Consider the following 24,229-nt stretch of genomic DNA (forward strand, 5'->3'; position numbering starts at 1 on the left):
CAAAGCCATTATAGAGTTTGACAGTCTCATCCAGGCTGCTGGCTTGGCAGCTTCATCTGCCCAGTTGTTCTGGTGTCCTCAGCAGTGGACGAGATCTGATGAGTCAACACTGTGTCCAGTGCTTCAGTGGACTTGATCCACAAAACTGTCCCCAGCCATGAACATCCCAAAGTCAGGATTTTACACATGCAGATCCATCAAATAAGGACACCTGGAATACACTTGTTCAATTATCTGTAGGTACCCGGTGATCTTTCTGAATAGTCCATACACCAACAGGCAGAAAATGGTCTAAACATGGGCCATTGAGGCCATGTTTTCTCTGAAGATTACCTCAAGTCGTCTAGCTTCAAGTGCCGGGGCTTCAGGAAAAAGAGCACGTTTAGTTCTCAATGATTCTAAGAGAAAGGGAGAAAATTGGAAACTTTAGTTTGAAGAGTCAGAGCCAGACCTTAGAGGATATTAGAATTTAGGATTCAGTCCAGATTTACGGGCAAACAACAAACACTCAAGGACAGTTAATCAGAACTAGTATCTAACATACACAAAGGTGTTATTGAAACATAATTCTCTAAAATCACCCTCATTTCCACCAAAGATAGTCAAATTAAAGCTGATTTGTTTGTAAAAGAAGTCCAATTTTAACAAACTTGGCCTATTTACCTAAGCACAGCAAGAATAATGTTTTTTTTTAATTGGTTTTAAAATCTGACGAAGTTGCAACTTTTCATAAGGAATTTCAAATTGAACTTTTAAGAGCCTCTTGAGACTAAGAAGCCAAGTCAAATACTTGCATCAGATTTTTGCCTGCAATATCTATAGATTTGGGTGAATTCCTCTTTTCTCAAGGTCCCCATAATGTCCTGAGGACCCTGCACCTCCCAGGAAGTGACCCTCTTTACTCACCTGGTAAGGCTGCGGGAAACCATGTAAGCAAGGAGCCAGGCGGATTTTTACAAGGGGCTTCGATGGTTCCATGAATCAACCTCAATTCCTTAAAGCTGTCTGGTCACATCTGAGTCTATGCATATGTCCCTCAATATGACATTCCAGTCGAAGTTTTTCTTTTGTAATATGACCAACATTTCCAATAGTATCCTGTCATAAGGAGAACAGATTCTTATAAAACTAATGCAAATAAATGCATTGCCATGAAAATATAAAGTTTCCCTGACAGTTTCTGAATTCTGGAGGGGGGAAAAGTATTTTTTACCAAGTTTCTTTAAATCATAGATAGCTTACGAGAAACAATTTCCTTAAATCTGGAAGAATAAACAGAAAACCAGCAGTGTTTTCAACGAGAGTCATAGTATTTTTTTTCATGTTCTTTAATAATCCTTGGAGACACTGGCTTGATAATCCTTTTACACCAGCAACCTGAATGTTTAGCTCCTTGGCAATTTGCCAAAGTTGATAAAATTGAAATCCTTACCATCTTCTTTGGTTCTCTCAATTCTAACCTTGTTCCTGCCTCTGTTGGACAAATCAGAGATTCCAGCTCCCTGGCAGTGATTGGTAAGCTATTTAACCATTGGCTCTGTCTCCGGAGCTCAAGGTAAAAATCTAGAGGAATTGATCAGCTTCTGTGGATAGCCTTGGATAGACATATTGCTGAGCATTACAGTGTAATTTCTCAATAGCTGGTGGAAAATTAGATCTACTGTCTTTCCAGGAACCACTTTTAATCTTTCCGATAGTGGTTTCTGAAGTACTTGAATCTTGACCAGCTACATGGCACTGCTAACAGTTCTTTGCTTTCCAGCTTTTATTGCAATCGCATGTTCAGAGTGTAAGTGGCTATGATCCTTATTTGGGGTGTCACCTACACATTCTTGGCTTCCTTCAAAGAGTGCTAATGCCAAACATGCCCTAACAAATTCATGATCAAAAATGACAGGGTGAGTTGACAATGAGTCTAAAAAGGTTTTCTTCAGCTTGAATCTCTTGGATGGCATAAAGTGCTTCGTACTTAATGCATCCTCGGAAGACTTTTTCTGTCCTTTGCTATTGCTGACAGAATTTGCTTCAATGTACGAAAGGAATCTACAGCATCTGAGACCTTGACAACTCTTCTCCCTCAATTCATTCAATTCCATGTCTGCTTGAATGCAGTTTTCCAATTAGTTCTAGAAATTACTGCAGGCCTGTAGTTGTCAGAATCTACGAATTTCCTTAAGGCAGAAACACTTAACGCAAGAGCAACAGAGTACACCAATCACTGAAATGACAAGACTCAAAGATGGCCGTGGTTCCTTACAGTGCAATTAACAAGGGAATTTGGTTATTTCTGTGACAAACAACATCTCAATAATTACACCAGGACATGTCAAAACCTCAGAAACTTCTGGAACAATGATAGTGTTCATCCATACAATATAACCTAGGAAGGCTTATCATCACTTAACAATGCTTCCCATGTAATTTGACATGCCAAATAAATAAGCCTAATTAATCAAAAAGCCCTTATTTATAAGTTGAATTTTGAGAATTTTCTCTGAAATATCAAGTTTTAGAGCACATGCCTAAATAGGATTACAGATAATTACAAAACTTAATTATCTATTTAGTGAAGGTGGCAGTAAGATTCTAAAGGCAAATGCAGAGGGTTATATAGCTGATAATAAAACAGTTTTTTTCATATTGAAGAGATTCAACTTTCTGAAGTAAAGACCTAATAAGGACAAAACATAGACATTGTTTTCTAGGTAGATTAGATTGATTTTTAGACTTATTAAAGGTAAATAAAAACCCTTGTTTACACTTTAGGCCACTAGTCTTAAGAAGACTGTCATTTTAACAGGCAGAAAGACCCAACTACAATCTTATACTCATGTACTTCTGATATTAAAACTCATTCATTCCGACAAGATGAATTTTTAAAGCCTTTATGGAATGCCCCCATTTTCCTTCCTATCACTCCCCTGTAGATATACACTTACCGGGAAAAGGACATCGAGCACACTGCGTGGATCTGTGTTATGGTGGAGGCTGAGATGTTCAGGCAGGAAGGACCCTCAGCTGTGGGATGCCACCAACGCTCTCAACTCTCAGATTCCACTGGGGATGGCCTGGACTGAAGACAGCTGTGTCTCCAAGGTCATGCCCTCTTCCCAGGTGGTCACATCCAATGACTAATAAAAGTCCAGCCCTTCTGTCCTATTTAAGGTGGTTCTGAAGGGTGATCCACCTTTTGGAACTTCTCAGAGACTCAGTTAAGGCTTCTGTTGATACTGTATCACTGTTCGACTTCTGCCAAACTTTGTTTTTTTATTCTCCCTTCTCTTCCCAGGTGTTGATCACTCCCTAACAAATTTTATATACCATTCTCCATAATCATGCACAAAATTCCTTTCCAAAGGTTTCCTTCTCACAAACCTCTACAACTTTCGTTTTTACATTCATTCAGTTTTGGTCCTAAGTTTTCCCCCTCTAACCAGTCTCACTTTCCTTGCACATCAAGTTGTTTCCCTCATTATTCCCAGTAGTCTTATTTATACTTGTTAAAATAGTTTACCTCTGTTTCTGTTCTCAGATTACCGATAAAGCATCATAGAACTTCACAAGTTTTTTTTTTCTTACAGATTTTGCAATGGAGATAACGTGAACTTATTTGACTTTCAGTAAGCATACACAGACTAAAAGTTTTATATGTAATGCTGATAATTTACGACCTATATATTTTAATTAAAGCAACCTTAAATTTGCTTTAATACCAAATATTTTCCCATATCATGTGAACGGTAAAACATTTGGATTAGTTTCTATCTTTCTGAGATTTAGACTGCCTAATTCTTACAAGTGCTTATCTTTAAACCAACTAAATAGAGTCCTTTTACAAATTAATGTTATCAGTACCATCCGGAGGCATAAAAAAAGCTCTCACACTTACAATATACATGGACACACATACAAATACACAAACAAGATACAAATACAATCTTAAAGGCCCAATTTTCAGGTATCTCCCTTTTACAACACAAATCTAGTTGCAAGATGGCAGTATAATTTATGGAGTCATTAATCGGTCAGTTTTAACTGGAGTCTAATATTGTGGCCGAGCAGTGCTGCAAAAAATGCCCAACATTGGAGAATACAGTCCGAGGGGCTGCACGTGGGGATCAAACTGTCATTTCTCAGTTCTCCATTAGAACACGGCTGGTTTTATTCCGATACCAAAACAACAACAAAACAACGTGAAGCCCAGAGTGTCTCTTGTGAGCATTAGCTCCTCCCCAAAAGTTAGGGCTTTAGCAACTAAACCAAATGTCTTCCTGGTTTCCAGTTCCTCCCTAAAAGTCAGAGCTTCACCGACTGAACCAAACAGCTTCCTAGCCAGACTTTCCTTAACCGAGCAAGAGAAGAAGCCTAAGAGAACCAAAATCCCTTATTTGGAGGCAATGGAATGGAAGAAATCAAAGCCAAACCAAATGGGAGGAAGAAATAAGTTGATGTGCTTTGCACATGAAATACTCACCGAGAGATGTCCAAATCAAAACCAAAAACTGTTTTCTTGCCACAAGATTTAAGTTAAGCATTGAAGGTTGGAGGTCCCCAGGGGTGCTGTGTGTGTGTTGGGGGGGGGGGGGCAGGACAGCCTCTAGGACAAAGAGCCTAGGCAGCTGCTTGGACCTGTTACCGGACTCCTGTTACTGGCTGGAGCCTGACAAATCACTGGCAAAGGGCTCCTGGTTTGGCTGGTCAAATTTGTAACCAAACCCATTTGTCTGCCAGATGTGCAATGAAGCGTTACTGACACAAGTATGCACCAAAGAAGGGTTATTCGAGAGGCAGCCAAACGAGGAGCTGGGAGGGCAAACCCCAAATCCACCTTCTCAAAGGAGGAGAGTCAGGGAAATTTAAAGGCAAATGAAAAGGTCTGGGCAAAAAGTTGCAGCTGCACTCGTTAGTCCTGTTAACCCTTTCGTCACTGGATTTGCTGTACTGTTATTATGTAGAGTATATATTCAATAAATCCTTGTCAAATAGAAAATATTGTTAAAATATTAATAACTGACAGAAAGTTATTATTTCCTGGTTTCCTATTATAAAACATACTAAGCAACATATACACAGAGATGTAATTTGAAACCATTAGTCCCTTCAAAATAAAGTAGACCAATATTTTTAGGAAACCATATCCTTGGAAATGTTTTCCATTGCAAGTAAACAGATATCTAATGGTGACTTAAAAAGTAAAATTTTATTTTGCTAACATAACAAAAAAATCTAGAGTTAATCCTTTCTTTTGGCATTTTTGTCAGTGACTTAAATATCACCGATAAGTATACGTCTCCGGACATGTTTTTCATGATCACAAGATGGCTACTTTACGTCAAAGCACCATACCTACATTCAGTGATGAAGAATGTGAAAGTAGGAATGACAAAAGCCTGAGGGAGTCACATCCGTCTCCTTTATCACCAAAGAAAAATCTTCGGAAGAAATCATCTCAGCAGGTTTTGTCTTACTGGCCAGGACTTAATCACTTGACCACATCAATCTGCAAACGCGGACAGTAAAGTATGGTATGCAATGTTACAGTTAATTTAGACCAATCACAAACCACTGCTTGGAGTTGGCCCAACTGTTGTTTCAAAACAGAGTCTGCTACAGACCTATTTCTCCCATGAATATAGATTCAAAAATTCTCAACATAATATTGACAAATTGAGTTCAACAGCCTATAAAAAGAATTATACACTATGGCCAAGTGGGATTTATTACAGGTGTGCAAAGCTGGTTTAACATTTGAAAATCAATTAGTGTAAACTATCACATCAACGGATTAAAGAAGAAATATCAAATGATTACATTGGTAGATGCAGAAAAAGCATTTAGTAAAATTCAACACTCATTAATGACAAAAACTATCAGAAAAAAAAAAAAGAAGAACAGAAAGGAACTTCATCAAATGGATAAAGAACATCTACGAAAAACCCGTATAGCTAATGTTATACTTAATGGGAAGAAAATAGAAAATTTCCCACTAAGATCAGGAAGAAGGCAAGAATGTCCCGTCACCATTCCTTTTCAACATTGTACTCTAAGTCCCAGCCAATGAAATAAGGCAAAAAATCATAGCAAGTTATTTTGTCTATGTAGAAAACTGAATTCTAATGTTTACACATAAAGGCAATAGACTCAGAATAGTCAATAACAATTATTGAAGGAAAAAATAAAGTAAAATATAAAGATACCATGCAACTTCAAGACATACCATAAATTTCCAGTTATCAAGTCGGTGAATTATTGGTGAGAGAATAAACAGATCAACAGAACAGAAGAGAGCCCAGAAATATACCCACACAAATATAGTTAACTAATTTTTGACAAAGGAGCAAAGGGACTACAATGGAGAAAGGACAGTCTTTTCAACAAATGTTGCTGAACAACTGTATATCCACATGCAAAAAATATCTCAACATAAATCTTACATATTTCACAAAAAATAACTCAAAATGAATCACAGACTAAATGTAAAATGTAAAACTAAAAACTCCAAGAAGAAAAGATAGGAGAAAATCCAGATGAATTTGGTTTGATAATGACATTCTTTATACAACTTCGAAGGCACTATTCATGAAAGAAAAAACTGATAAGCTGGACTTTATGAAAAACAAAAGCAAACAAACAAAACTTCTCTGTGAAAGGCATAGTCAAGAGAAGGAGAAGACAAGACATAAACTGGGAGAAAACATTTGCAAACGACATATCTGAGAAAAGACTATTATCCCAAATATACAAAAAACTTTAAAACTCAGTAAGAGAAACCCAATTAAAAAGTGGACAATGTCTGAACAAATACCTTAAAATAAGACACATAGATAGCAAATAAGCATATGAAAGAATGCTCCACATCATGTGTCATTTAGAAATGGCAAATTAAAACAGAGATACCACCACACACCTTTTAGAATGGCCCAAATCCCAAACACTTGGAACACCAAATACTGGCAAAGATGTGGACAAACAGGAACTCTCGTCCCTTGCTATTAGGAATACATGATGTATAGCTACTTTGGAAGCCAATTTGTTAGTTTCTTGCAAAACTGAGCATATGATCCAGCAATTGATCTTTGGTATTTACCCAAAGGAGTTGAAAATTTATGTCTATACTCAGTAATTACTAATATCGACAAAATCAAAGGGTGTTATTTCTCCAGTTGGTTCTTTGTTGTTTAAAGACACACACTAAAATATTGATGAAGTCATATTGTGTCTGATATTAGATTCAAATAACCTTGCTAGTGGTTGAAGTTGGGAGTTAAGTCTGGATTCAGATGAAATAACATTGACTATAATCTGATCATTGTTGAAACTGAGTAACGGATAGAGAGAGAGTTCATTAGATTATTGTGGATAACTCTGTGTATGTCTGAAATTTGCCAGAAATTGGTAGAGTTTTTCCCGAGGCTCACATTGTCCACTGAAGTCATGTTATGTTTAATTTGTATTTTTGGAAACTATTGTTGTTGGTGGGAAATAAATTCTTAAAAAGGCCTTCACTGATTTGAAGGCAAAATCAAGATTGTTTTCTGGAAAAGGGACATACAAGTTAATGGCTTAATTAAAATTATCTAATTTATTTTAAGTCTTTCTACTCTAATTTCTTTCTAATTATGCTAAAATATTTTTGATCTTATTGCTACTTTGACACAATGGCCTTTCTAAAGAAATATTATAGTCTATGAAGACAGTTACGAGTTGGCAAAATGTGATCTGTGGTAAAACTTAGTGATTGTCTAAGTTTAGATGACTGGGTAAGGTGACAAGGGGAAATAGGGACATTTTTGTGGAATATTGTAAATATGTCTTGGGAATTTCCAAAACCACATGGGGAAAAGCAGTCTTATAAACTCCTGAATTCCCAGAGGTCAAGCAAGTTGTAGACTCAGAGGTTGTTTTTGTGTGTTTTTTAATGGGCCACTAAAGAAATGTGTGACCATGGAAGGGGACAACTAGATAACTGGTGATATAGCATTAATTTTTAATTTATTATTGAGTTCTGTAAAGATAAATCAGGAGCATCCACTCAAAGTAACTTGTTATCTTCACAATGTAATTACTCCTTCCTAAAAAAATCAAAACTATCAGCACTCGATGGCTTTATAGCTCAGCTTGTATGCTGATACATATTCACTAAATTTTATAAAATTATAAAGGAATCTATCTCAAAGATATCACATGAATAATTTTCTCAGGATACTAAATGGCAAGGCAACAATTTAACAGTTTTGTTTGAAATGTAAGTATCCCTCCAAATAGCACCTAAGAATTCCTCCTATGAACTAGCAGTCCATGGAGCAGGTTTTAGTTACACATCATATCAGTTCAAAAAGACTGCGGCCAGCAGCACGTAGGTCTACCAAGTATGTGCCCTGAGTCTGAGATAGTTAATAAACTTCATATCCGAGGAAAAGCATTGAATTTCATCTCTAACACTTTAAACATAGACCAAAATAAAGTTGGATTAAAGCCAGTATAAATCACAGTAGAATCTGAAATTGTATACTATGTATGTCAGTTTCTGATATCTTTAAATGTCAGAAAAATCCCCTTGTGGATGCTGTGTGTATTGAAGAAGGAAATATATATATATATATATATATATATATATATATATATATATTTATTAAATATATATATATATTTTTTTTTTGGATGGTGAGTGCTTTATGGATCAATAAGCCACATGTCATAACAAAGTTCAAAAAAGCTTAGTAGTAGATTAGTATGAGATGAGAGGTGGAAATAATAAAATTAGTTTTTCTTTTTAATTTCCATCCTGCATATCTATAAATGGGATTGTTTATAGCATATACTTTTATAGTTGAAATAACTGCATCACATATATTTATTTTATTTTACACATTTAGTTACACATATTTGTTCCTTTAGAGTACTAATATTTCATTTACATCTTTCCTTATGTTACCTTAAATACCCACGTTGGTCAATATTTTTCAAATTATAGATATCATCTTTTTATTTCCATTTTTTAGGGGAAAGCGTGTTTTGTGTGTGTGTATATATATATATATACACACACATATATGTATGTATTTAAGATTTATTTATTTATTTTTAGAGAGAGACAGAGACAGAGACAGAGAGAGTGGGAGTGGGAGGAGGGAAGAGGAAGAGGGAAAGATTCTCAAACAGATGACTTGCAGAGCTGATGCAGGGCATAATCTCACGACCCTGAGACCATGACCTGAGCTGAAATCAAGAGGCAGATGCTTAACCAACTGAGTCACCCAGGCACCCTGTAAGGGTGTTATTTAATATAATTAATACAGTTCATTCACTGATTCAATGAATATTCCTACCATCATCTTATGCCAGAACTGCTCTAGACACTAGAGTCAAAGCAGCACACACATAGAAAAAAATTATTTCATGAATTACATGTGCTGTTTGGAGAGAGTTATTAAACACACACAGACACATATGCACACACACACATACATATACAGCAGGTGAAAATAAGTATGATGATAAACAAACAAGAGTAAAATTGTGGGCAATGACGTCATAAGGTCTATTTTATATCAGGGAATAAGAAGTATCTCTCTGAATATTTGGCAATTTTAAACTATCTAAGAACTGATATTAAAAGTTTTTTTTTTCTCCAAAAAAACCCAGATTCTTTACTATAGAGAAGAAACAGATGGTTACCAGAGAGGAGGTGGGTGGAGCGATGGGTGAAATAGGTGAAAGGGATTAAGAGTAAACTTCTCCTGATGAGCGCTGAGTAATATACGGAACTGCTGAATCGCTATGTCGTGCACCTGAAACTAATATAACAGTGTATGTTAAGCACACTGGAATTAAAATTTTAAAAGTTAAAGTTCGTTTTTTGGACAGAACATTGAATTGGGTCTGTTTTTCTCTCCAATGCACTCTGAAAATGTGTCTTTTAATTGTATTTAGACCACTAGCCTTAAGAGTGATTGTTAATATAGATAAATATCCACCACATGTGTAACTATTATTCTATTTCATTTTTTCTTTTTTTATTTCTCTGCTTTCTTTAGAAGGTTCTAATTGTGCATTTTGTATGGTTCCATTTTTTTCTTAGTTTTTCTCCTAAGATTATAATATAATGTTTTTAACTAATCTAAGTCCACCTTCAAATAACATTATACCACTTCACGTTTAGTTCCTGTATCATAGGACAGAATACTCCCATTTCCTTCTATTTCTTGTAGCATTGCTATCATTCATCTTATTTTGCCATATACTATCATCATAGATACGTTACTGTTATTGTTACTTTCAATATATATTAGGCGATTATGAATAAAAAGTTAAAATATTTTATTTTCCCTTCAATTATTCCTTCTCGTATGTTCTTTCTTCCTTTTTGTAGATCTGAGTTTCTGATGAGTATCATTTTGCTTCTCCCCAAAGAACTTCTTTTAACATTTTTTTTTTTTTTGCAGAGAAAGTCTGCTGGTGATAAATTCCCTGGTGATAAATTTTTGTTTGCCTGAGAAGCTCTTCATTTATTCTTCACATTCAAAGGATAATTTCTCTGGGCATAGAATTCTCAGATTTTTTTTTTTTAACATCAAATATTTCACTCTAGCTTCTTTTTTACTTTCATAGTTTCCTATTACCAGTCTATGTTAATTTGCATCCTTATTTCTCTTTTGGTAAAGTATATTTTTCTTGACTTCTTTTGTTCCATTCTCTCTATATGGTATGTGATATTCCAATTATGTGTATGTTCAGTGTTAAAAATTGTCCCACAGTTCTTATATGATCTGTCTTTTTTTGTAAAAAAAACTATTTCTTCCCTTTTCATTTCAGTTTGGGACATTTCTCTTGATCTGTCCTTAAGCTCTCTGATTCTTCGGTTGATTTGAGTCTATTGAGGACTGCACTGAAGGAACTCTTTGTTTATGTTACAGTATTTTTTTTTATTTCTAGTATTTCCTTCTGATTCTTACAGAATCAATCTTTCTTCTTATTTTATAATTTATTTTTGCACATTGTGTTTTTTTTCAGTTATAGCTCTTAATATATTAATAACAGATATCTGAAGTTCTCTGAGAATTCCAAAGTCTGAGTCACGTCTGAGTCTCATTCTGATGATTGCCCCGTCTCTTCTGTGTTTTTTTCTTGCCTTTTGACATGTCTTGCAATTTATTCTGGAAGCTGAACAGGTTGTATCAGGTAATAGAAATGGAAGTAAATAGATCTCTAGTGTGAAGATTTATGTTAGGCTGGCTATGAGTTAGTTTTCAATGTTTGCTATGGCTCTAAGTGCCAGAGGCTTCAAGTTCCTCTAAGGTCCTTATTTCTGTTTCCCCTTTTTACTTCCGACTTCCCTAAGTACTATAACTCAGAGCCTCTGTGTCTTGCATCTCCTACTATTATTATACTGATGCCCGTTGAAGTGGTAGTAAGAAGTGGGGGAGTAAGAGGAACTTTATGACCTTATGACTAAGTCTGTCTTTTATGGGCCTATCTTTTGATAATTCTGCTCCCCCAGATTAACATACAACTACATATCTTAGTTTTATGTTCCCTCTTCCATGAGAAAAGAATGCTATTGGGGGCTGCAGTGGTAGAAATGTGCTTCCCCAGGTGGGATAAGGCTTTGGTAAGATATTTCCTCTATAGAGTAAACCTTTGCTATTAATAATGCTCTAAGAATATTTCACAGTATTTCTTCTGCTCCTACCAGAGCCACAAGAGGGTCTTTTAACTCTGCACCATCAGAACCTTGGAGGGGTTCATGAAAATAAAACACACAAATGTGGGGAGATCTCCCTAAGTCTCTGACTTCCAGGAATTTCTCATTCTCAAGCTTGTCTACATCCAGCTTCCAGAAATTCATTAATTTTACCATTTAATTGGATTTTTCTCCAGTTAAGCAGATCATGACTGTAACTCTCTGCATTCACCAGTCTTTCAAGATTTGGTAGTGGTTGTTTGCCCAAGACCTCAGTTTTCTGATGGGTGCAATATAAGTCATTGATTTTCAGTTTGTCTGTCTTTTTCTGTCCTTGCCATAAGGATAGAAGTGATGATTTTCAAGTTCTTCACATTTTGAACTGAACCCAGGAGGTTGAATTTTAAGGGCTAATACATAGAGAACAGATTATATGGGGCTAGTATGGAAGCAAGTGTGATTTTAAGAGGCAGTTTTTGGCTCTATTTTAAAGAAAGGTTCACATGACGGGGGTGGGGGGAGATATGTATCAAAGATGACACCGAAGTTTTAAATCTAAGTAACAGAACTGAGTTACCAAATGGGCAACTCTCTTTAGGGAACGACGGAAGGAAGCAAAGTTGTGGGCTGTCAGAAAAACAAACAAACTGCCACCTACCAACTTGGAGTGGCCTGACTCTTTCTTTGGTTTCTTTCTACCTTCTGAGTACAGAGGCCAATTTCAGATTACAACAAGGAAGCTCCAGGGAGAGTTATGAACCAACATTGTTGAGAACTAAAAATCTTTCTTTCAAAGACTGAATTCATCATAACTTCATTTTATGTATGAAGAAGAGTAAAAGTAATTAAATTTTGAACAGAGAAATGCCTTGGAAACCAGGGTCATTCTCACTGTTCTTTAGTTCAGCAAATTATCACTTAAGATATGCTTTCTCTTTAAATTCCTCTAAAGCTATAAATGATAAAAAAAAATAACTACTTCTCACTACACACTGATTATGTTAAATGCTATTTATAAATTTTGTTTCTTTTCCCATCACCAAATTTTTAATTATATTGCAATAGACGTAGTTTGTATTGTGATCTAATGTTTTATATAAATTGGACTCTGATGGCAAATGTCTTTTAGAAGTTTCTGAAAGTTCATCTGTAAATTTGAAAGCAAATGATAAGAGTATATTATAAAAAAATAATCCCAGTTTAATGAAGCTGAAACTTTCTTCCAGTCTTATTCTGAGATCTTCAGCAGCAGAAGTACACTTTTTTAAATTATTTAACTACATCAGTTTCTGATGTTATTTAGAGGATGGAGACTCTGTGTATTCTTAAGTTTAACACATGTATTTAGTTTAATACTGCATTTAATTTGCATAGCTAATTATGACCCTTATGGAATATATTATGTACATACCAAAATATAAAAAAATTAAATTGTCTTCCAGAATACATGTTGAAACAGTTACATTATTCTGTAAAATTCGAATTCATTGTGTTTACATTTCGTATTATTTGATACATTACTTCAGCATCTAGATAATTCTCTATTTCCCATTCCAAGTATTTTTTCACGTACTGTTCCCTTGGTTGGAAATACATTTAGATTGCCCAAACCTTGCCCTCCTACATTGAAGAAACTGGCCACAAAGAAGGTATAGTCCCTGAACCAAATTCTATAACCCTTAAAATGGATGTCACTCAGTCCATTTGGGTGAGATTTTTTTTCCCCTAAAACAGTCAACTGTGGCATAACACGATAATGTTGAGCTTGAGTACCACTAATCTTCTTTTAGCCATTGCTGTGGATAGGAGTGATAGAAAGGATTATTTCTAAAATGGTCTTGGTAATGATATTTCTGAAATGATATGATGATTAAGGATAAATGTGTGGAATTGTATGGACTCAAAGGATTCATTGTGATAGTCTCTCTAGTTAAAACTGAAATTAAACCCAAATTGCTTTAAAATAAAATTAAAACAATCACTGTTTTCAATTTTTTCCAAGAAAGTATCAGAGCAAAGTAAAATATACATTACTTCCAAGATGAGGGGACAAAAGGTGCATGCCTATTCCAATTGGCCAGATGCAGACCCACAGAGACAAGCTGAATAAGAGTTCATGTGATGATATCTTAATCTTTGTCTTTATAGTCACTTAGACGGGTTACTTAAATAGTTCCTTACATAATACTCTGACGGAGTCTGTGTGGAATGGACTACTGTATGTTCTGGCGCTGAATATAAAAGTCATAAATGATCAGATGGAGATGAACATATCAAAATATGGCAGTGTGAAAATATCTGGAAAAAGACTAATACTTTTCTACTAAATGCATAAATGCATTCCTCTCCTTCTTATGGACACTTACTAAGTGTTCAATTGTAACACTGTGAGTATGTGAGGAAATGGGTACACTCCCCTTCCTCGATACACACAAGAAGCTAGAGAAATCCTCAGAACTCATAGCATTCATTCATTCATTCACCCGTCCACTTAAAAAGAATCAGCTTATAGTACCTACGTTTAGAGACAGGTAACTTTTGAGGTATTGCAATTTTAACATGATAATTATTTGATTTTGGGTATGCTGCTCAACTTTTCTGTGCGTCACTATTCTCTTCTACAAAAAGGAGATAATAATATCCTCTTAGGAGGCGTATTTTTAGAATCATATAAAATAATGTTTTCAAAGTTCCTGGTACTCAATATATGATCAAACAAATACAATGATTGTGATTAGTTTTATCATTAATCATCATCACCATCATCATCATCAATTATTTATTTAGTAATCACTATGAGGAAGAAATGATAAGTGATACTGGGAAATAATGATAAATCATACAATTTTCTCTGTTCAAGCTCTTCACGCAGAAACCTTCACCTTCTAATAGCTCATGACAGATCAAAACTACAGAATTCTCATGGATGACCCCTTATATGGAGTGTTCAGTTTACACTGCCATTCATAGGACAGAAATTTAGAACAAGTCCTGCCAGTCGTGATTGCTCAGATTCAAGTCTCCCATTACTGACTCTCATCTTCACAAATCTCCTGCTTCATTAATTTGTTGTAGGTCCTTTTGCCTTTTCCCCCTTTGTCCACAAAGGCACTCTCTATGTTTGAACAAGCTTTCACACCAAACACTGAAGTTATAAGGGAACAAAGGTACATTTCTCACACTTTGGATGAGAATATGAGAATATTTCTTATACCATGTGTGTTTTAAAATGTTTCTCTGCCTGAGGTCCAAGCAACTGTTTCTAACTATCGCTTGTTTTTTGCAGTTCCACTGCACTGACACACTGCAAGCATTTTTAAACTGTAACTACCTATACTTAGCTTCTTGGAAGGTGCTTGTTTTCTGCTGTCTTAATAAGCTATCTGTAGTGAACCATGCCTTGTAGTTATGAAAAGGCATCAGCCCCAGTGGTTTCATTGGCATTTCTGTTTGCCAGCAGAAAGCAACATAAGAAATAATAAGACAAAATAAAACTGTAATAAAAAAAATCACAAAATATTGTTATTAAAAGGTTTTTCTCCCGTGGGCAGAACGTAATCAAATATCATAAGGTAAGGTTAACATAACTTTATAAATCCTCATCTTCCCCAATGTACCAATTCATCTAGAAGTTAATGTATACTATTTTCTTCTGTCTTGCGTTTGTAATAATACATGGAGAGCTTACCACCATATATATGTATATAGAGATCTCATTTCGTATCTTTTATACTACTTACGTTATATATCCACTTAGCTCTAAACACATGCAACTGCTTCGTACTTTGCAGTGTTTGGTCATATGCAATCGTAACGCATTTATGATGGATTACAAAATATATTGGCCAGTATTATATTATTTCTGAAAAGTGATATACTCTAATGGATGTTAGTTGATCAAAAATACTCTAAATTAGAGATGAGTATTATTTTCTGGATCTCTTTCCTCATAAAGCAACAGAGAAAACATATGCAATTTTAAAATTGATATTATTGGTAGATCTTACACTTTGTATTTCAAATGATCATTTTTATGTTCACTCCAACATGGACATATGAAGTTTCTTCTTTTAAAAATAAAAGCAAAAAATAAGAGCAAAAAGTTTATTTGCTTTTTAAAAAAATAACATATTTATTGATAGCTGTTGGACTGCTCAGTTATTCTGAGTTCTGAACAAACTCAGTGTGATTGTTTTTCTTTCCCTATTGATGAGAGGCCTCCACGCAGGACTTTGTACCCAGATTAATAAACTGGTTGTCTCCAATTAGCTGTGCTTGGTGAAGGTTTCACATATAGTTCAGGGGCTCAGTAAGTTAATTAGTGTGAAAATCTATGCCATAGTCGTTAACCATTCCTATGCCCTACTTACTATTTTATATACCCCCATGAAACATCCATAGAGAATCCACAGAGAAGTCTCCACAGAGAATTCTCATTCTCTGCTTTTGCGGACTTCCCAATGTATCCTCAACACACTGATTTTTCTCTCTACTGGGCCTCAGCTTAGACTCTTCACTACATCTGGAATGCAAAGTCATCACCCCTATCTAAAAAGAGAGCACTGCCTCTTCTTCCAGCTTGACTAAAAGACGATCCACATAAAACTTTCTCCCGTGGGAATGAAACTTTTCCCTCTACCATCTGTCTGCGGATTGTGCTTATTTACAATGTACAATATTTTGTCTTCTCCAATAGGCAGTGTATACATTTTTGCCTTCAATATTCTGTGTAATCTCCATAAATTCATTTTTAATGTTTTTTTATTATATTATGTTAGTCACCATACAGTACATCCCTGGTTTCTGATGTAAAGTTCCATGATTCATTAGATGCGTATAACACCCAGTGCACCATGCAATACGTGCCCTCCTTACTACCCATCACCGGTCTATCCCATTCCCCCACCCCCTCCCCTCTGAAGCCCTCAGTTTGTTTCTCATAGTCCATAGTCTCTAATGTTTCATTCCCCCTTCTGATTACCGCCCCCCTTTCTTTACCCCTTTCTTCCCCTACTGATCTTCCTAGTTCTTATGTTCCATAGATGAGGGAAATCATATGATAATTGTCTTTCTCTGCTTGACTTATTTCACTTAGCATTATCTCTTCTAGTGCCGTCCATGTTGCTTCAAATGTTGAGAAATTGTTCTTTCTGATAGTTGAGTAATATTCCAGTGTATATATGGACCAAAACTTCTTAATACAGTCATCTGTTGAAGGGCATCTCGGCTCCTTCCACGATTTAGCTATTGTGGACAATGCTGCTATGAACATTGGGGTGCATATGGCCTTTCTCTTCACTACGTCTGTATCTTGGGGTAAACACCCAGTAGTGCAATGGCTGGGTCATAGGGTAGCTCAATTTTTAACTTTTTAAGGGACCTCCACACTGTTTTCCAGAGTGGCTGTACCAACTTGCATTCCCACCAACAATGTAGGAGGGATCCCCTTTCTCCACATCCTCTCCAGCAATTGTTGTTTCTTGCCTTGTCAATTTTTGCCATTCTAACTGGTGTAAGGTGGTATCTTAGTGTGGTTTGGATTTGAATTTCCCTGATGGCTAATGATTTTGAACGTTTTTTCCTCTGTTAGCCATTTGTATGTCATCATTGGAAAAGTGTCTGTTCGTTTCTTCTGCCCATTTTATGATTTGTTTATTTGTTTCCTGCGTATTGAGTTTGAGAAGCTCTTTATAGATCTTGGATACCAGTCTTTTTTTTTTTTTTTAAAGATTTTATTTATTTATTTGACAGAGATAGAGACAGCCAGCGAGAGAGGGAACACAAGCAGGAGAAGTGGGAGAGGAAGAAGCAGGCTCATAGCGGAGGAGCCTGATGTGGGGCTCGATCCCATAACGCCGGGATCACGCCCTGAGCCGAAGGCAGACGCTTAACCGCTGTGCCACCCACGTGCCCCAGATACGAGTCTTTTGTCTGTAGCATCACTTGCAAATATATTCTCCCATTCCATGGGCTGCCTCTTAGTTTTTTTTGACTGTTTCCTTGGCTGTGCAGAAGCTTTTTATCTTGATGAAGTCCCGCAAGTTCATTTTATCTTTTGTTTCTCTTGCAGATCCTGGCTAATAGAATCCAACAGTACATTAAAAGGATTATCCATCATGACCAAGTGGGATTCATTCCTGGAATGCAAGGGTGGTTCAACATTTGCAAATCGATCAGGGTCTTAGATTTTATCCAGAAAGAAAAATTCAGAAATCATATGATTCTCTCAATAGATGCAGAAAAAGCATTTGACAAAATACAGCATCCTTTCCTGAGTAAAACCTTTCAGAGCGTAGGGATAGAGGGTACATTCCTCAATCTCATAAAAACCATCTATGAAAAGCCCACAGCAAATGTCATTCTCAATGGGGAAAAGCTGGAAGCCTTTCCCTTAAGATCAGGAACACGACAAGGATGCCCACTCTCGCCACTATTATTCAACATTGTACTAGAAGTCCTTGCAACAGCAATCAGACAACAAAAAGGGATCAAAGGTATCCAAATCGGCAAAGAAGAAGTCAAAATGTCTCTCTTCGCAGATGACATGATACTCTATATGGAAAACCCAAAAGAATCCACTCCCAAACTATTAGAAGTTATAGAGCAATTCAGTAGTGTGGCGGGATACAAAATCAATGCTCAGAAATCAGTTGCATTTCTATACAAGAATAATGAGACTGAAGAAAGAGAAATTAGGGAATCCATCCCATTTACAATAGCACCAAAAACCATACGTTACCTTGGAATTAACTTAACCAGAGACGTAAAGGACCTATATTCTAGAAACTACAAATCACTCTTGAAGACATTGAGGAAGACACAAAAAGATGGAAAAATATTTCACGCTCATGGATCGGAAGAATTAACAGTTAAAATGTCCATGCTACCCAGAGCAATCTACACTTTCCATGCTATCCCGATCAAAATACCGAGGACATTTTTCAAAGAACTGGAACAAATAGTCCTTAAATTTGTGTGGAACCAGAAAAGGCCCCAAATCTCCAAGGAACTGTTGAAAAGGAAAAGCAAAGCTGGGGGCATCACGTTGCCGGATTTCAAGCTGTACTACAAAGCTGTGATCACAAAGACAGCATGGTACTGGCACAAAAACAGACACATAGACCAATGGATCAGAATAGAAAACCCAGAAATGGACCCTCGGCTCTTTGGGCAACTAATCTTTGATAAAGCAGGAAAAAACATCCGGTGGAAAAAAGACAGTCTCTTCAATAAATGGTGCTGGGAAAATTGGACAGCTACATGCAAAAGAATGAAACTTGACCACTATCTCACACCATACACAAAAATAAACTCCAAATGGATGAAAGACCTCGATGTGAGACAGGAATCCATCAAAATCATAGAGGAGAACATAGGCAGCAACCTCTACGACATCGGCCACAGCAACCTTTTTCATAAATTCATTTTTAAAACTTGCAAAGATGAGCACTCAATAAATGCTTTTGAAAAAATGATGTAAATATCATTTTTATTTAAATGTAGAAACGGGTTAGGAGCTTTAAGTAACAACATAAGATTACTTTTCTAATAATATATTGGTAGGAACAAAATTCAGGTTGCCTGGCAATCAATCCTTTCCACCATCTGGAATCGACTTCATCCTGTGTCTGTTTTCTCACACCCTGTGCATATTTAGATTCTGCTTCCTACTAAATTGTTTCTAGCAATCCTCACTTTCAATAAAACGAAGGAGGTGAGTTTGTAAAGGATGTGCATATAAAGTTAGATTTTAGGGATACCTAGGTGGCCCAGTCAGTTAAGTGTCTGCCTTTGGCTCAGGTCATATCCCAGGGTCCTGGGTTCAAGTCCCACATCGGGTTCCCTGGTCAGCTGGGAGCCTGCTTCTCCCTCTGCCTGCAGTTCTTCTTGCTTATGCTCTCTCTGACAAATAAATAAATAAAATATTTTTTAAAAAGTTAGATTTTAGGGGCGCCTGGGTTGCGCAGTCGTTAGGCGTCTGCCTTCGGCTCAGGGCGTGGTCCTGGCGTTCTGGGATCGAGACCCACATCAGGCTCCTCCGCTGGGAGCCTGCTTCTTCTTGTCCCACTCCCCCTGCTGTGTTCCCTCTCTCGCTGGCTGTCTCTCTGTCACATAAATAAATAAAAAATCTTAAAAAAAAAAAAAGTTAGATTTTATATTTGGGGTACTGTTTACTCTTGGTGCACTCTTACCAATGACTACTGGGGTCTTGTTTTCAGAATTGTCATGTAAATTAAAAATCTAGGTGACAGGGCACCTGGGTGGTTCAGTCGGTTAAGCATCTACCTTTGGCTCAGGTCATGATCTCAGGGTCCTGGGATTGAGCCCTGCATAAAGCTCCCTACTCAGTGGGGAGTCTGCTTCTCCCTCGTTCTCTGCTTCTCCCCCTGCTCTTTCTCTCTCTCTCTCAAATAAATAAATAAAATCTTAATTGTACAGACTAAGTTTGGTGTAGTATTATTAATTTTGTCAGAAAAATATAATTATTGTACAATTTGGCCAATCTAAGAGTCTTGACTCATCCTGGGAACATTCCATTCATTCCTGCTAATAATATCCCTCTAAAGAGATAGTTATCTGTGGAAATGAATACAAGAAGGTTCACATACCCTGAAATTTCTACCCTGATCATTATAAGCACTTGAGGAATATATCGGCAAACAATTTAACAGAGGGGTATTTATTTAGATAAATGATAAATAAATTTAATTTAGTCAACCTATAAAGTAGAGAAGGTAGATATTATTTCCTGTTTATAAGTGAAGAAGCAAAGTGACTTGGCCAAGTTTAATGGCTAGTAACTGGTTGATAGTGGGAGTTAGTTATTCCTGTTACTAGTCCATTTCCCCCATTCCATTATCTTATATTCACTTAAGAAACAATTACTGTGGACACTGAAGCACTATTTTCTTCTTCTGGATTTTTCTGATAGCCTGTTTGAAACATTTTTCTCAGTATTTTTAATGGTTAGTGAATGTTTATCCACTCCCAGACTGTTCTAAGTGCATTAATTCTATTAACTAATTCAACCTCCTCAACAACAGCATAAGAAGATAAATATGCCGCTTAAAGTTAGATTCCTACCAATCTTTCATTCTTTGCGTCAATCCTGTGAAGTAGATTGTTAATATTTTTTCCATTTTAGGGATGAGTAAAGTAAGACATGGAAGCTAAAACAGCCTTTGACATCAGGCTGACCTCAGGACACTCTCGTGTTAGTTTGCTAAGACCCCTACAAGTAGTACAATCTTACATGGTTATGTTCTTTCTCTGGGTTTCCATTTTCTGACCTATAAGATGAACAGGATAATAGTTCTTATGTTAAAACACGACTGTGATAATTAAATATGTTTAATGCGCTTACCAGGGCAACTGGTACAGGATTAGTTCTTTTAAAAATGATAGCTCCTATTTCACTGCCTTTTAAATTAGGGTCTCTGATTTAATCCATCCATTAATATTAAGCAGTAAAATTAGACATGAATTTAATTTTTTAATCAAAGATATGTCAACTCTAGAACCTTAGGCAATCACTGACCATAGCTCATGGCCATAGGGGTAAAGTCATATCAGAAGTGAGTTGTCTGATATGATGAGACCAGCTGGCTATATAAAACGGACATAGAGTAAGCACGACAGAGTTACACCCAAAACCCAAATGAGGCAATATTACATTGTAACCATCAACTGTTAAGTCTAACTACTGTAACTAAAGAGATATTTGAAATAATTGATATTTTTCTCAGTAACACCTTTTATTTGCAGGGATTTAGGAAACTGGTTTTAAAGAGAAGAAAATAAAAACCAAAAGGCTACCACTGCTCCAGTTATCTACTGTTATATAACAAGCCACAGCAAAATTTTGAGATTTAAAGCAATAATTTATTACTATTTCTCACAGCGCAGCAGGCTGATTCTACTCTGGGGCCCCTCCTACAGTTACGAATATATGGTAGATGGGTCTAGAGTCACCTGAAGGCTACTTCACTCACAAGTCTTGTTCCTGGTGGGATATCTGAGGAAATTAGGCGTCGTCAAGCACCCACGTGTGTGTGTGTGTTGTATGTGTGTGTGCACGTGTGCACGCATATGTGTGCAAGCACATGTGTTTCTCTGTCTCTTTCTCTCTCCATCCAGACTATTCCCTTAGATAGCTTAAACTTCCTCACAGCATGGTGATTAGGGTAGTTGAACAATTCACATGGCATCTGGCTTCCCTAGAGCAAGCATTTTAAAGAAACAAAGTAAAAACTGTTAATCCCTTAAAGTTTGGGATGGCTAACTGTCATATAATCAATTATCCCATATTCCATGATCAAAGTAGTCCCACAGTCTGCCCAGATTCAAGAGGAGGGGAAATAGATGCCACCTTTCAATGAAAGAAATACCAAAGGGTTTGTGGCCATCTTTAATCTTCCACAACATTCATACACTTTCAGCTATTTTAAGCATATATACTTTGCATCAATAAAATCATATTATTTGTTAAATAATAAGATTACTTAACAGAGCATATCTTCAAAGATTTTTTTGGCATTTAATAGTTTTACAGTATGTCATTAATGGATATTTATAAACTATGTAAATATTCCTGCTGTTGCACATGTCAATTTGTTTATCATTTCTCACTCTTATAATCAACAGCGTGATGAGCACCCTTTAGCTTAATTGTCGAGGAATTCTAAAGTAATTTCCATAAGAAATATCCCAAGAATCAGAATTACTGAATTTTAATATGTACTGAGAAATGTTCAAATGTGAAATAAAACATGAAGCCCAAACGACGTCTCTCCTCTCTAAATCAAAGTTTCTATAAACTCATCTCATTACTACTGCAAAAGAATTTTTTTAGAACACTTCACCAAGGATTTTGCAGAGATGGTATATTTAACCTGTCCATATTCAAACAGTGTTAAAGCTCAAAATCTTCCTATATTTTATGTTTTGATATGATTTATGCAATGGCTGCAATAATGGAATCACTGAGGAAGAAATCCTAGATATTTTAGGTAGAATGTGCCAAACTTTAATTCTGGACAATAACAAAAAGAATTCTCTACAGAAGAATATGAGTTGAGATACCTATATATTGATCTAGATCTAGAAACAATCAATAAATCAATAAATTCTCAACTAAATCTGAACATAAAAGTGAACAATGCCAGAGGCAGCACAAAGAAAGCTACAATAATCCTAGCTATACAAATAATGAAGCTACAATAATCCTAGCTCCTCACTGTACGCGTATCTCCCCACCCAAAATGGTAGTAATATGAAAACATCGCTCCAGTTACAATTGGAGATGATAGGCAGTTTACATTTGGTCAATAGGCTGAGCTATTTGACCCTGTTTTGCTGTTGTTTATGCTCTCCCAACAAGTTTTAGGACTCTACCATACTCCTTAATATTATATGCTATACAAAAAACCAAGGATATCTTAAGAAATTTTGTGAAATCAGACTCAGTGGTTTTCTAACTAGGTAAACAATAATAAATGCTTTATTTGAAGCTTGAGACAACTATTACAGTGGAAGATATATTGAATTGTGCTAGGTCTCTGGAGCTCTTTATCCTCCGTAGAAAGAGGCAAGACTTCCTACTGTTCTCAAACCTGATGTGGAGATTGGGTTGTGCAAGACTCAGAGAATGATACAAATCTGAGGTGTTACCATTCGGATTTATAATTTTTTAAATTATTCACAATGAAGATAAGTATGTCATATTTTAAATACCTTAAAATAGGTATTTTCCCATGTAAAATTTAACTAAAATTAATATAAATACATCTCTCAAGGGCTCTTATTTCTTAAATTGCATATGACTGTTTTACTTTTATGTCCCATATAATTTCCTTACAGTTTGAATAATCAAGAAAGGACAAAACTGGATGCTAAACAATTTTGAAGTGTGTTTTATACATTGTCTTTTAGACATTATATTGTCCCTCCGTCTAAACTCAGATAAGTAATTTTAAAGTTTTGATCATTTTTTTTTCTCTAGAGGTTTTTATTACTTTTGTACATTTGCCCAATTATTAATTTCCCAATTAGGGTTGGATAAAATAAAAAGTAACCAGAGAAACCACTGTACAAGTGACTCCATGGTTTTTTAAGGATCATAATACTTCAGGCAATTGAATCTTGCAGGCGGAACGATTAATGGATAACTGCCAAGATTTCCATTGGCTGGGTTAATCTACGTTACTTAGACTCAAGTCAGTACTCTGGTCATTCAAACATTGAAAGAAAGAAAGCAACATCCAAAGTGGAATATTTTTAACATGTTTGATTTCATGTTTACATTATGCCTCTGGCAAGATGCACCGCTGGAATGCACAACGAAGAAACAGAACAGAGAAAGGAAGAGTAGATGAAGTTAAGAATGCATTGAAAGTTCTAGTCTGACACTTCAAAAGCCATTCTGTTTGTTCATTTACAGATGAAAGTGTTAGAGGGAAAAAACTGGTAAAACATTCTTCCTCCCTATAGTAAAACAAATACTTTTAAAAATAAATCAACACTGTATTAGCAGCTGGTAAAGAGGAT

This window comes from Ursus arctos, unplaced genomic scaffold (genome assembly GCF_023065955.2).
Source record: "Ursus arctos isolate Adak ecotype North America unplaced genomic scaffold, UrsArc2.0 scaffold_20, whole genome shotgun sequence".
In the NCBI taxonomy this organism is placed as follows: Eukaryota; Metazoa; Chordata; class Mammalia; order Carnivora; family Ursidae; genus Ursus; species Ursus arctos.